Here is a 12,934-nt window from a genome sequence, read left to right as displayed (position 1 = left end):
TCCAGGATTCGTGAGGCGGTGAGGATGGTACGGTCCAGGGGATTTTGTCGCAATATCCTGAAGTGTGCACGCTCCTTTCACCTGCTGCCAGCCTCCATTCGCCTCAGGTTACCCGGTTCCTGCGCTGCTTTACAGAAGCTTCCAGCGGCATGGGATAAGCGACTCTTTGCAGGGCCGGACCGAGACATTCTGGGGCCTGATGCGAACCCGGGCAAACCCGCATTCACACAATACGTGCTCTCGTATTACGTGCTTTTTTTTCTTGTCTATATTGTGATTGAATGTTACTTAATCTGGGAAAGGGTCCCCTCCTCTCCAGAGGTTCCTTCCATTTACCCCCGTTAATTTAGGGTTTATTTGGGAGTTTTTCCTAGGGTGTCCTATGCTCCCTGAAATGTTGAATTTATGATATTGGGACATAAATAAATCAACAAACATTTCATTGGTTAATTGATTGACTCCCTTAACCACACCATTAAAACATAACTTAAAAGCACACACACACACACACACACACACACACACACACACACACACACACACACACACACACACACACACACACACACACACACACACACACACACACACACACACACACACACACACACACACAGTAATGGTTAGCTTATTAATGGCCCCCTCATTTCTGCATCATATTAACAGGTATTAGTTTGAACACTGGTGGAATGAGTGTGACTTACTGGGTCCAATGAAACAGTATGATCCTCCGACGTCTTCTGGTGGTAATAAAAACACAACTAGCCACACACATATATATAAACATCAAATACCAAAATATCACTTTTATTCAGTGCTTAGTTATCCAGGTGACTGTAACCATGGTAACAGAACAGGACCCCAACGCAGCCAACATGTACCAGCTTCAGGAATAAAACAGTACTTTTCTTTTTACTGTAATGGTTTAATGTTGTGTCAAGTATTTAACAGCACCAATGAGGTTACTTTAAACGTATTACAATGTATAATAATAAAAAACAAATGTTTATTAATTGTTGCAAACCTTTCTTTTATAATAACCAAAGGATGCATTTCTGAGTTATATTCTTAGACCCGTCATCCCCTCTTTATCTCCCCCTTCTAAGGCCAAACTGGCCCAAAAGATACTCTTTAGAAAACAATTGCAACCATTTCTGAACTTTTTTTCACCAGGATGGGGATGAACATGTACCAGCAACCTGAAACTCTTCACTTTCTTTACCAAAGCTCCATTCTGGATTTTTTTACCACGGTTTCCAAAATCAAACAATCGGCATCGAGTATGAGGATTTTCTCTGCGCACCACTCTGTTGGATGCTGTTCCTCCTTTGGTTGAGATAAATGTGCATTAAAGTTCCTGATAATGACTTTTTATAACATGGGGGTATAATTAGCTGCCAATAAGCTGGTTTGAAGACGAGGATCCCTCTGCTCCATGTTCTCTCCTCATAAACTCCAGGTTCTATTAAAGCTGTGTTGAGCTTTTTGTGAATTTTCACTTCTTTGATGACATCTGGTGGAAGCATCAGTATGTCATCCTGACCGAGGGCAATGCACAAACAAACATTTATATTTCCAGTTTTTACAGACCCTGGAAACACAGTTTATACAAACATGAACATATACACTAATAATACTGGCAAGGATGTGAAAATCACACATACAACATACAATTGTACATGTTGTAACCATCAAAGTCAAAGTCAACTTTATTGTCAATCTTTCAATTTGTGTGTACAGACAGAAAGATCGAAATGCTGTTACTCAGTCCAGAGGCATTCAATAATAATAAAAAAAATACAATATATATAAATATGTGTATACATACATTATTATAACCATCATGTGTTCTCAGGGAGGAGGTGTAGCTGTTCCCTCAGTCTGGTCATAGATTTTTAGGCCTGGATTTTTTTCCAATAAATCAATCTGGACAGTTGATCCACATTCAAATCTTAGATGAATATACTCAATTTGGAGAACCAGCATACATTTCACATATTATAAACATTGAACAAACTCCCAAAAAGTCCGCCCCAGCACATATTTCGCTCTAATAGGCCTAATTATAACAATGATAATCATAAAGCCTTATTTTAAAGCACTTTTCATACAGCGCGTGCTTTACAAAAACGGCACACATCACAAGTTAAAAACAAATTAAAGCCATCTTGCTGCCGCTACTTTGCTCTTTTGTCCATTTTAAATCCATTTACTTTTAGTTTTTTGTATGATATTCTATTCTTCAAATTGCATTTTTATTGAGAAAGCATTATATCCTTTTTTTTAATGTCATATTATGTCCTGATGTGTCTTTGTGTCTAAAATGTCAAATTATCTTATTGTAAAGGGCTATTGTAATAAACATGCCTTGTCTCTACATCGTATAGCATCATCACCCAATTGGGTATCACAAAGGTCCCCTATTATGCTACTTTTCAGGTCCATATAAGTATTTTGTTGATCCACTATGACATGTTTTCATGTTTTAATGTTGAAAAAGCGCTTTATTTTCCTCACACTGCCTGTACATAAATGACCACTTTTCACTCTGTCTGAAAACTCTCTGAAGAGCTCATGCCCCCACCCCTACAACAGCGCGCTCTGCTCTGATTGGTTAACTGGCATCTCTGCTGTGATTGGTCAACCGCTTAGAGATGTGTCAAATGTCCCGCCCCTGAATAAAACTGAAAAAATGGCATCGCTTTTTGTGCCGTACCTGTTTATTACACATAAATAATGATGGATTATCAGTAATCCTTTCAAAGTGACACAGAGACATTGGATTAACCTTCAACAGCGTTTGTATGACCTTGAACACAACTTTTGATCACAAACAGCAAAGACTGTTTATAGCTATGCAGTGTTGTGCGTGAACGAGTTCAAAAGAACGCGTTCATTGAACACGCTCATTTTTTCGTGAACGTTGAACTGAACGCAACACATTTTTCAATAAAGAACTTGAACGTGAATTAGTTCACATTATGTGTCATGAACGGCAGACATCACTGTAAATGAACGTTGGCATTTGTTTTCCATTGAAAACTGAGTGACATCTGTTTTCTGTTTTGAAACGCAACGAGAGAGAAAGTTCCTCCCTCCTGTAGGTGCCGCTTAAATCATGTATCAACGCAGAAATAGTTTTGGCACTGTATGCGCAATGCATTGCGGGCAACGTAGTGTCCGGCTGAGAATAGTTGAGTTGAATAGTTGAAACGTACTGGCTTCCGCACGACGTTACCCATGATGAATTGCAGCAGAGCGGCTTAGGCATAGCAATGCCGAGAGCGCGGAGGGCTGGAGGCTCGAGAGAGAGAGAGAGAGAGAGAGAGAGAGAGAGAGAGAGAGAGAGAGAGAGAGAGAGAGAGAGAGAGATACAGAGACCAATGACGAGAGTGAGAGAGAGAGAGAGAGAGAGAGAGAGAGAGAGAGAGAGCGCTGCGATTTAAAAAAAATCAAAACAAGATGGCTAGTGGAAGTGATGGCACGGAGACGGACTCCGATTCTCCTCACGAACATTTAAAACAATTTTACACTCTTGCAAACCAAGACCCCGACGGCAAAACTCTTTCCTTCCTGTGTAAGATGTGTCCACCTGCGCAGCAAAAACAAGTTAGGACACCGACAACGTCCTTCTCGAATTTGAAACGGCACATTGAATTAAAACATCCATCCAGTGTGAATGCAATTCAAGAGTTTTGCTCATTTCATACACACACATATGTATATATAATATCATATATATCAAATAATATATTCATATTTCATATTATATATTCTTTATTTAATTGAATGCTAGTAGATTTCATTGCACTAAGTATAGAACTGGTCTATCTTGTCTGTATTGCTACAAGTTTCAGCACCTGTTAAGAAACCCACAATAGCAGTGTTATGAGCAAATGTCTACAATGAACAGTTTCAAAGAACGTATAGTGATTTCTAGCTCGTAGTGTGAACAAAAGTATTTATTTGAATATCTCACGAAAAAAGTGAAATGAACTGAACTTTGAACTAGTTCAGAATTAAAATTGTGAACTTTGAACGTGAACTGTTCACTTTGAGCATGTATGAACTGAACTTGAACTAGTTCAGAAAAGCTGTGAACTGGCACAACACTGTAGCTATGGCTCTGTAAAGTGAAGCGGGTTTCTTGCTCTTTCTTGGCTGCTAGTTCAGTGAGTTTTGTTCATACAGTGATGAGACCGAATACCAATGGAATCTGTGGAATCTCAGGTTTTTTATGGTATGTGGTTTGTGCAGATAGCATGAAGTACAAAAATCGTGTAGCTCACACTGTGCTATGTAGCGTTAGCTTGTTTTCGTTCAGTGCTGATTTAGACGCTTGGTGTTGGAATTATATTTCGTTTTGATAAAAATGGTTAATATGGTCTGGTAGCTGAGTCTCCTCCCGTTAAGTGGGTATGCAACATTAATAGGTTGTTAAATGTAAACATGCCCTGAGACGCTGTTTATTACAGGTTGCTGTCTGGGCACAAGAGGTTAACATGTTGTGAATCAGAATCAATCAGAATCAGAATCAGAAATACTTTATTTATCCCAAACTGGGAAATTTTGAAAACCATCGCTGTATTTCTGCACAATTTAGGTAAAGTTAGTGGCAGGGGTGTAGTGGGCGTTGGACGCGGGGGTACGCCGTCCACCCACTTCTCCCGACGTGATATATAAAAAAATAATAAATATAAAATAGCTTAGGCTACAACTAAAAAAAAAAATAAAAAAAATAGCTTACAACTCAAATGTAAATCCGGAGATATTGGCAATGGTGAGAACAACCTACATAGGCTACATAAGACATCCCCAGTATGCCGTGACCTATATTGGCTACGACATGAACATAACATGAACATTCGATAATCGTCATCAACCTGACACTTAAAACAAGACAAAAAAAAACAACGAGAACGTGGATGTGATGAAGCTGAATATATGTATGGCTTTTTGGGTGGGAGTGTGTGTGTGTGTGTGTGTGTGTGTGTGTGTGTGTGTGTGTGTGTGTGTGTGTGTGTGTGTGTGTGTGTGTGTGTGTGTGTGTTTGGGGGGTGACGTCACAAATAGCGTACCCTCACTTAAAAAATCCCCACTACACCACTGGTTAGTGGGCATACACCCTAAAAGCTTGGTAGCCTAGCGTTGATAGCGTTAGCTTGCAACTTTGCCGAGGCTAGCAGTGTGCTTGCGGCTCAACTCCCACAGCTCCACAATTCAGTGAAATGTCGAGAACACAACCATAATATGGGTTTTTGCTCCGGGGGAATAGTGGTAAAAATAAAGGTAAGCCACTTGTTCTTCACATCTTCTTCATTAGGTATGGCTCCTCCGCTTGGGTCTGCTTTACCAAAGCCCGTCTACGGAAAGCCCCTTCACTCTCTATTCACCCCCATTGTACCGAATTTGGCTGCAGTTCACCTAGGGGGCGATCGCGGGCGAGTGCAGAATACATGGACCCCTATGGAGCTAGGCGGCTAGCTACATCATTCTCCTAGCATATCGTCTACAAAATCCAAAATACTACTGTGGTTTCCGAGAGGTCGACAGGGATTTTTCGTCAAAAGTGGAATAATCTGGGGGTCATAGCCTTTTGTTTTCTTACAGGTTGGGCAGTTGCGACCCAGGTTCTGCTAGCATCTGGCTAATGAAAGCCGATTGGTCAATGAAGAACTCACGACTGGTTACGACCGAAGAATACGCTTTGTGGTACCTGTCCACAGAACATCAACAACGCTCTTAAGGTGCCAACCGCCGTTAAAAGAGAAGAAGAAGAAAGCTCTTAAGGAGGACTCTGAAAGGACATTACAATCGAACTTTTTTATTTGATTATGGTCAACTTTGGATGTACTGATCCTACCACACACATACATTGTATTGTAAAAATAAATTTGAAAGTTAACTGATTACGAGCATGTGTTTGTTTTCTTACCTTGAGCGTATGTTCGATATTGCTATATTGCTACCTTAAGGATAAATCCCGCTTTCTAGAACATTAACATAACATTCCGTAAAAAAAAGTTGATTAAGATAAAGATGCCGCGTCAGTGTGCTGCAATTAATTGCAAAAATTCTCAAAAAGGACTGTCCTATTTCAGCTTATAATCAATAATAATAATATATAATCAGTCAATATTAAAAGTTCTCTGGTCCCACGGAGCCAAATCAGCTGCGATCGTATGCAGCTGTTGCTGCGAGGGAAAGGAAAGGGAAGGAGAGACACAAGGTGCCGTAAAGCAATTTATCACGCATGACGTCATCCGATTTACAAAAACCTAATTTTAGTCAAAATCAAGCGAATATAAAATACTAGCTATGTGTCGTTTGTGAGGATTATCCATTCCATGTTTAAAAAACTATAGCAGTGATTTAAAAAAAAATTATATCCAAAGAAATGTAGGAATCTATGGGTGGGGCTCCATAGGACCACATTCATTCTGCACTGGCCCACCAGCGCCCCCCAGGTGCAGTACCATACCGGAACGGTTTTGAGAGTGAACGTTCTCGTCAATATTAAAAGTTCTCTGGCTTTACGGAGCGGCTCGCACTGCTATTGGCTAGAATTCTGTTCCGTATCACGGTGAGGTCAGTGTGATACAGAACTGAACCAGGAAGTAAAGAAAGGAATCCAATTGAGGCGTTTCAGCCAAGGGGGGGGGGGATATGGGAGAGAATCTCCCTCTGGCCTGAACTTTAGGATTTTAGCTTTGCAGAGCTATTACATGCACACAAACATAAATAACACACTTCAGGAAAGGGAAAACCCCAAAGAGCATAATATGGCCCCTTTAAATGTGCACCAACAATAATAACAGACATTGTATTCTGGGTAAACAGCTGGTGTTCATATTAATATTTCTACTAAATGTATTAAATATCAGTCAGTATATTTGCTACCATCTAGTGGTTGAAAAAAAAGACAGCTTTGACACCAACACTTTAAAGTAACATAGTTATACACTTTAGGTCAAAGTTATCTCAGTGACATTAAATCATTCATATGTTCTTATTATAAGCAATGTTTCAATTTATACTGAGTACTGATCCTACTCTATTATGTTCCAAATACTTACAGTTTTTATTTTGTTTAAGTTCCCTCACTTTACATTGTGTTCCACTGAACATTTGTCAATGAGCAGAGATGGGAAGTGTACTTAGATATTGTACTTGAATAAAAGTAGAGGTACTCAGTTCTTTACTTTAGTAAAAGTAGAAGTACTCAGATCTTGTACTTGAGTAAAAGTAGAAGTACTCAGATCTTGTACTTGAGTAAAGTAGAAGTACCAGAGTGTAGGAATACTCTGTCACAGTAAAAGTCCTGCATTCAAAATGTTCCTCCAGTGAAAGTAGAAAGTACTCTCATCTAAATGTACTTAAAGTAGCGACAGTAAAAGTAGTCATTGTTTGATTGGTCCATTTCAGAATAATATCTCTGATATGTTTTATAATTATTGATCATTAAAGTGTTCTCAGAGCTGGTAAAGGTGCAGCTAGTTTGAATGGCTTTGTATACTGCAGGGTAGCTGCTGGATTTACTGCAGGTGAACTAAAGTCTGATTTAAGGGCTGATTATATTTACCATCATTAATCCAGATCTGTAACTAAAGGGATTAAATAAATGCAGTGGAGTAGAAGTACATTATTTATCTCTGAATTGTAGTGGAGTAGAAGTACAAAGTAGCATAAAATGGAAATACTCAAGTAAAGTACAAGCTTGAAATGTAATACCTGAAATATGGTGCTGATTTTCAATTATAAAGAGAACATCATCCACAAACCACTACATTTACTGCAATAAAAACAAGACAGCTAGTGAACCACCTATTGGGATAAATACAGAGAGGGAATGGCCTCTTTGTATTCGCTAATATTGTTCATCCTCTATTGTCTTTGGACAAGATTTAATTTGACCTTAGTGTCAGACATCACATCTCCTGAAAGCTCCTTTGCTTCCAACTATATTGCTCAATAATATTGTTCTTCACATGTATGACATGGTACTGTGGATTTAGCCATGTTTTTTGAGGATTTAAGTCCTGGCAGGATGTACCTGATGGCCCTGAATGCACCTGTCTATCCTCCTCCTCACTGAGATGATGCTGAGGCTCCTCTGAGCGTTGAGTCTGTAGGTGAAGATTGGAATGAGTTACTACTCCCTGTGAGGCTTTCATGCTCTTGTTAGCCTTCATATGAACATGTGTGTAGGAATGGCAGTTTACCCTCCTCAGTTTAGTGAGGAGGGGTGATGTTCTGAGAATGACCACTGTTACCTTAATTGAACTAGTGTTGGACGTTTTTTAAACTGAAGAAGAACAGACCGCTACTAAGGAGGATACATATGCATACATACATATTAAGGTAACAGATAATATCACACCGGTTTGTTTCATACATGTTGTTGGGTGATGCTCTGATACTGTTAACTTAATAAGTGTCTAACCTGTCACATATACCTGACTCTGGACTGGATCTGGATTAATACTGAGCAGAGCCCGAGGTATTTAGTTCATTGGGGGATGATTAATAACCGCTAAATTTCTCTTAGAATTTGCCGGAAGCAATCCATAGACTCTGACTCTCTGGTTGTTCTGGGAAAGAAGGAGTATCTCAGTGTCACTAGAAGCTGATATTCTCAGGAGGTAGCTCTGCGGGTCATAGCCTACTTCTAACCGGCTCTAGGTACATTGATGCATCACTGGCTGAGATGTTATGAACAATCCTGAAGAAGAAGAGGACTAACCTTCCGATCGCCAAACCCTCACAATTCAGCATTTCTGTGGCACTGCTGTCCCACTTATAGTCTCCAAAGATGAGTGTAGCGCCACTTCGTTCTAGTGATTCCAGCGCATCCAACTGTTGGACTTGACAGAGATTTGAACACGTGACATATTTGAGATAAAACAGTCAAGGTGTATTGTAAGACCGTTTTGAAATAAGCTCAAGTGAACTGAAGACATGGCCCTGATGACTCAAGTCTGTCCTGTCAGTTTCTAGTAGCCTAAATCCACTGACACACACACACACACACACACACACACACACACACACACACACACACACACACACACACACACACACACACACACACACACACACACACACACACACACACACACACACACACACACATGTTTGTTGGACAGCAGCCTTTTGATGGCAAAAAAATCTGAGGAACAGAAGAGGTGGATGATTTCCAACCACCAGTCATGAGGAAACATAGCAGTTGTTGATTCTATTTTTCATCTCATTTGGTGTAAAGGCTCAGTTTCAGTTAGCCTTGAGTCTGTGTAAAAGATTCCTCCCCCCCCCCAAGTTGAACTGAAACCATGCCAACGTGATTGTTTTTTCTCAGATTGTTTTAGCACATCATCTAATCTCTTCCTCTCCCTCATCAGGCAGTTCCTTGGGATTCACGGCTTCTCTTCAGGTGTATCCTGCTCAGCCTAATGAAGTGTTGATTGCAGTGTGAACTGTTTCAATCATTAGCACTCCCTGAGCTAAATACTCCACTCCATTTACCCTGCTGTCATCACGGCTGCAGCGTTAATGAATTTGCCATTAATGAATTCAGTGTCTATAAAAAAGATTTCAATACTTTCAGCGGAAGATCGTTCAATTATTTGGAATCTAAATATATTTCCACTGGTGCAAGGACAGTACATCTGAAATATATATTATTACATTTACGACACTTTTGTTCAAAGATTCATACAATAAGGGCACTCCAACATGTGTGTATAAACCCAAAAATGTCTTCAAGCGATACATTGAGAGACGGCAGAGAGAAGTGGACGGGCTGGGCGGTAGGCTAGGGTTCGACCATGTCCTGGGTGTAGTCCTGGTTCATTTGGAGCACACTGATTTAAGCGGACAGCAGTAGTCAGTACAGGGTATGGAGAAGTATTAAAGAACTAAGGATGAAGACCAGTCGGGCTGCTGCGTTCTCGATGAGGGGCGCCGCTTGCCAACAGGCAAGGCAGGCAACTGCTTGGGGCCCCAGACCAGGAGGGGGCCCCTGAGGACCGACACAAGTTTAAACTACAGCAGTGACAATGTTCAAAGTTTTTACATTTTTTTATTTATGCAAAGTTCAGAAGAACAAATCATACAACATATACAATTAAACAGACATCATACATTGCCACTATACGTAATCAAATTCAGTTAATCTACAATAGTGCGGAAATGCGCAATGTTTGACAGTGACAGTAGGAGACCTCCCTAAGGGGGCCCCATCTGATGGTCTCGCTCCAGCGAATTTTTGCATGGGGCCCCGACACTCAAGAATCGCCATTTGAGGTTTAAAAAGGTTTAGACCCTTGAGTGATGCTACTGCAAAGTGTGCAGGGGTGCAGAGTACATTTACTCAAGTACTGTACGTAAGTACATTTTTTTAGGTACTTTACAAGAATATTTGTATCCTACTTTATACTTCTACTCCACTACATTTTGGCAGCAAATATTGTACTTTTGACTACAGTTATTTGAAAACATTAGTCGCTTTTGCGGGTTGATATTGTTAGGACAAAAAGCAACTAATACATCATGAGGGACGGATATCAGTTATCAAGGTTATCTTATCCTTTAACAGCTGCTAAATTAATATGATAGAAACTTAATGCATCACTAATTATAAGCTAGAAGTATAATATATATTATTCCAAAAATGGCCACTTTGGATAATAAATATTTTTAGATTTGGAAATTGAGTATATTGTGCTGCTAATAGCCTACTCAGTCAGAGTAGGCTATGTCTAAACTGCAGTATTATAACTTTTATTCAAGAATAAGAGCTGAGTACTTTCCACCATTGAAGGAGTGTCTGTTACATCTAGAAAATTGTTGGGAAAAATACAACAGCGCTACATAAAATACAACGGATGGAAATGATTTATGCAGTACAGTTTTGTTTCCAGTTTGGGACGAAATGACCAGTTTACCTTTGACACATTTTATGAGTAAACATACATACTCCTTTTGCATTAAAAATAAACATAAATATATGATTTGAAATAATATTGTTCCATCCCTGGTCTTACTCGCGACATGTCGAAGAAACGTCGTTCTCTCGCTCTCAGTGGGATGAATCGGCAAGAGTGAAGTTTGTTGAAGTAACGTACGTCTACTTCCGGTTTCGCTTCAAAATAAAGCCCATTTTTGCAACTCAAGCAACATGTATAGTCATAACCTATGACAGATACATGTTGACTCATAAGTAAATATTATTTTTGGATAAAGGCCAAGGCCAGGTGAGAGGTCAGGCAGTCATTGTGTGGTTTGAGACATATATTGACTTTATTGTTTCACTAAATTGGATCCTGTTTAACCAAAATACAAAAAGTAATTGACAAAACAAACATCGGGCATATCAGCCTAGCATTGAAGTAGTGTACGATAGGTTTTAGTTTAAAAACAAATGAAGCTATAATTGGTTGCCTACTGGGCCTAATGAAAGGTATACTCAGGGTGCGATTTGTAGGGGGGATGGTGAGGATTTCCCCCCCTCTGGTTTTCCTATCCCTACCTCTGCTAAATTATTTTTATCTCCGGTGGGGCGCTTTGCTAAATGGAGAGAGGGTCGTGAGTGGCTAGCTGTCAGCACAGAGGGGTCAGTCAAGTGCCAAGCTTGTTCCGACGTCAGGGATTTAGGCCCACACACACAGGAAAGGCTTCATATAGACTCTGCCTTCATTAAAGGCATAAAAGCCAAAACGGCAAAAAAAGTAAATGACAAAATCAGCAAGCACGGAAAATGTCAAAGCCATATCAAATGTATTGAAATTGTACAAAAAAGACAAGACGCCGCAATTGAAAAGGCAAATGAGAACAGTGCAGCTCTGTGGCGAAAGCATCATGAGCATAGTTTAAAAACCACAGAGTACTGCATTCGCACAGCTTACATGATCTGCTACACTGACCTGTCATTCAAAATGCAGCCTCACCTGGTTGAACTGCAACAACTCAACGATGTTAACCTCGGTAACATGCTGCATTCTGACAAGGCATGTCGGAATATGCTGATGTTTATTGCAGAGAAAATGACAGTGCGTCTGGTGGACTTGCTTAAAAGCTCACCCGACAAGTTCAGCATTCTCATTGATGAGAGCACAACAGTTTCAAATAAAACATGTCTGATCATTTACATTAGAATTCCATTTGAAGGGGAGTGTTGCAATTTCTTCTTCCAACTTGCTGAGTTGCAGTCGTGCACTGGATCGGCGATCCGTGACACTGTGCTTCAGTGCCTTGAGAAGCAGGGTATCTCAAAAGACACGTTGCGCTCCAGACTAATTGGGTTCGCGACGGATGGGGCCGCCGCTATGTTGGGCCGATACAAGGGGGTCGCCACACTCCTACGTGAGGAGATTAACCCCAACCTGATTGTCATTCACTGCATGAATCACAAACTAGAACTTGCCGTCCATGACACTGTCAAACAAATTACAGATGCAAGTCATTTCCAGATGTTCACTGACTCCCTGTACGCCTTCTTCTCTCAAAGTCCAAAGAACATGCGAGAGCTAGAGCTTGTCGCTTCCAATTTGGAGATGCAAGCTCGCAGGATAGGAAGGGTGTTTGACGTGCGCTGGCTATCCTCGTCTTGCACATCTGTGACGGCTCTTTGGCAAAGCTATCCAGCCCTGGTCAAACTCTTCGCGTCACTGGCCGAAGACACATCACGATCAACCAAAGACAGGGCCAAATGTAAGGGAATGCATGCTAAGATGACTCAGTGGCTTTTCGTGGTGGAGATGGCATTCGTAAAAGACGCGCTCGAAACGATGCAGGCCCTGTCCCTCTTTCTTCAGAGACGAGATGCCACAGCAATCACCGCTACTGCTGAGGTGGGCGTTGCCGTGCGGACACTGAGGGCTATGAGGAATGCCGATGGAGTGAACATACGATGTCTGAAGGAGGAATTGGGCAGTAA

This window comes from Eleginops maclovinus, chromosome 6, assembly GCF_036324505.1.
Source record: "Eleginops maclovinus isolate JMC-PN-2008 ecotype Puerto Natales chromosome 6, JC_Emac_rtc_rv5, whole genome shotgun sequence".
Classification (NCBI taxonomy): domain Eukaryota; kingdom Metazoa; phylum Chordata; class Actinopteri; order Perciformes; family Eleginopidae; genus Eleginops; species Eleginops maclovinus.
Note: the sequence above shows the minus strand (reverse complement) of the source record.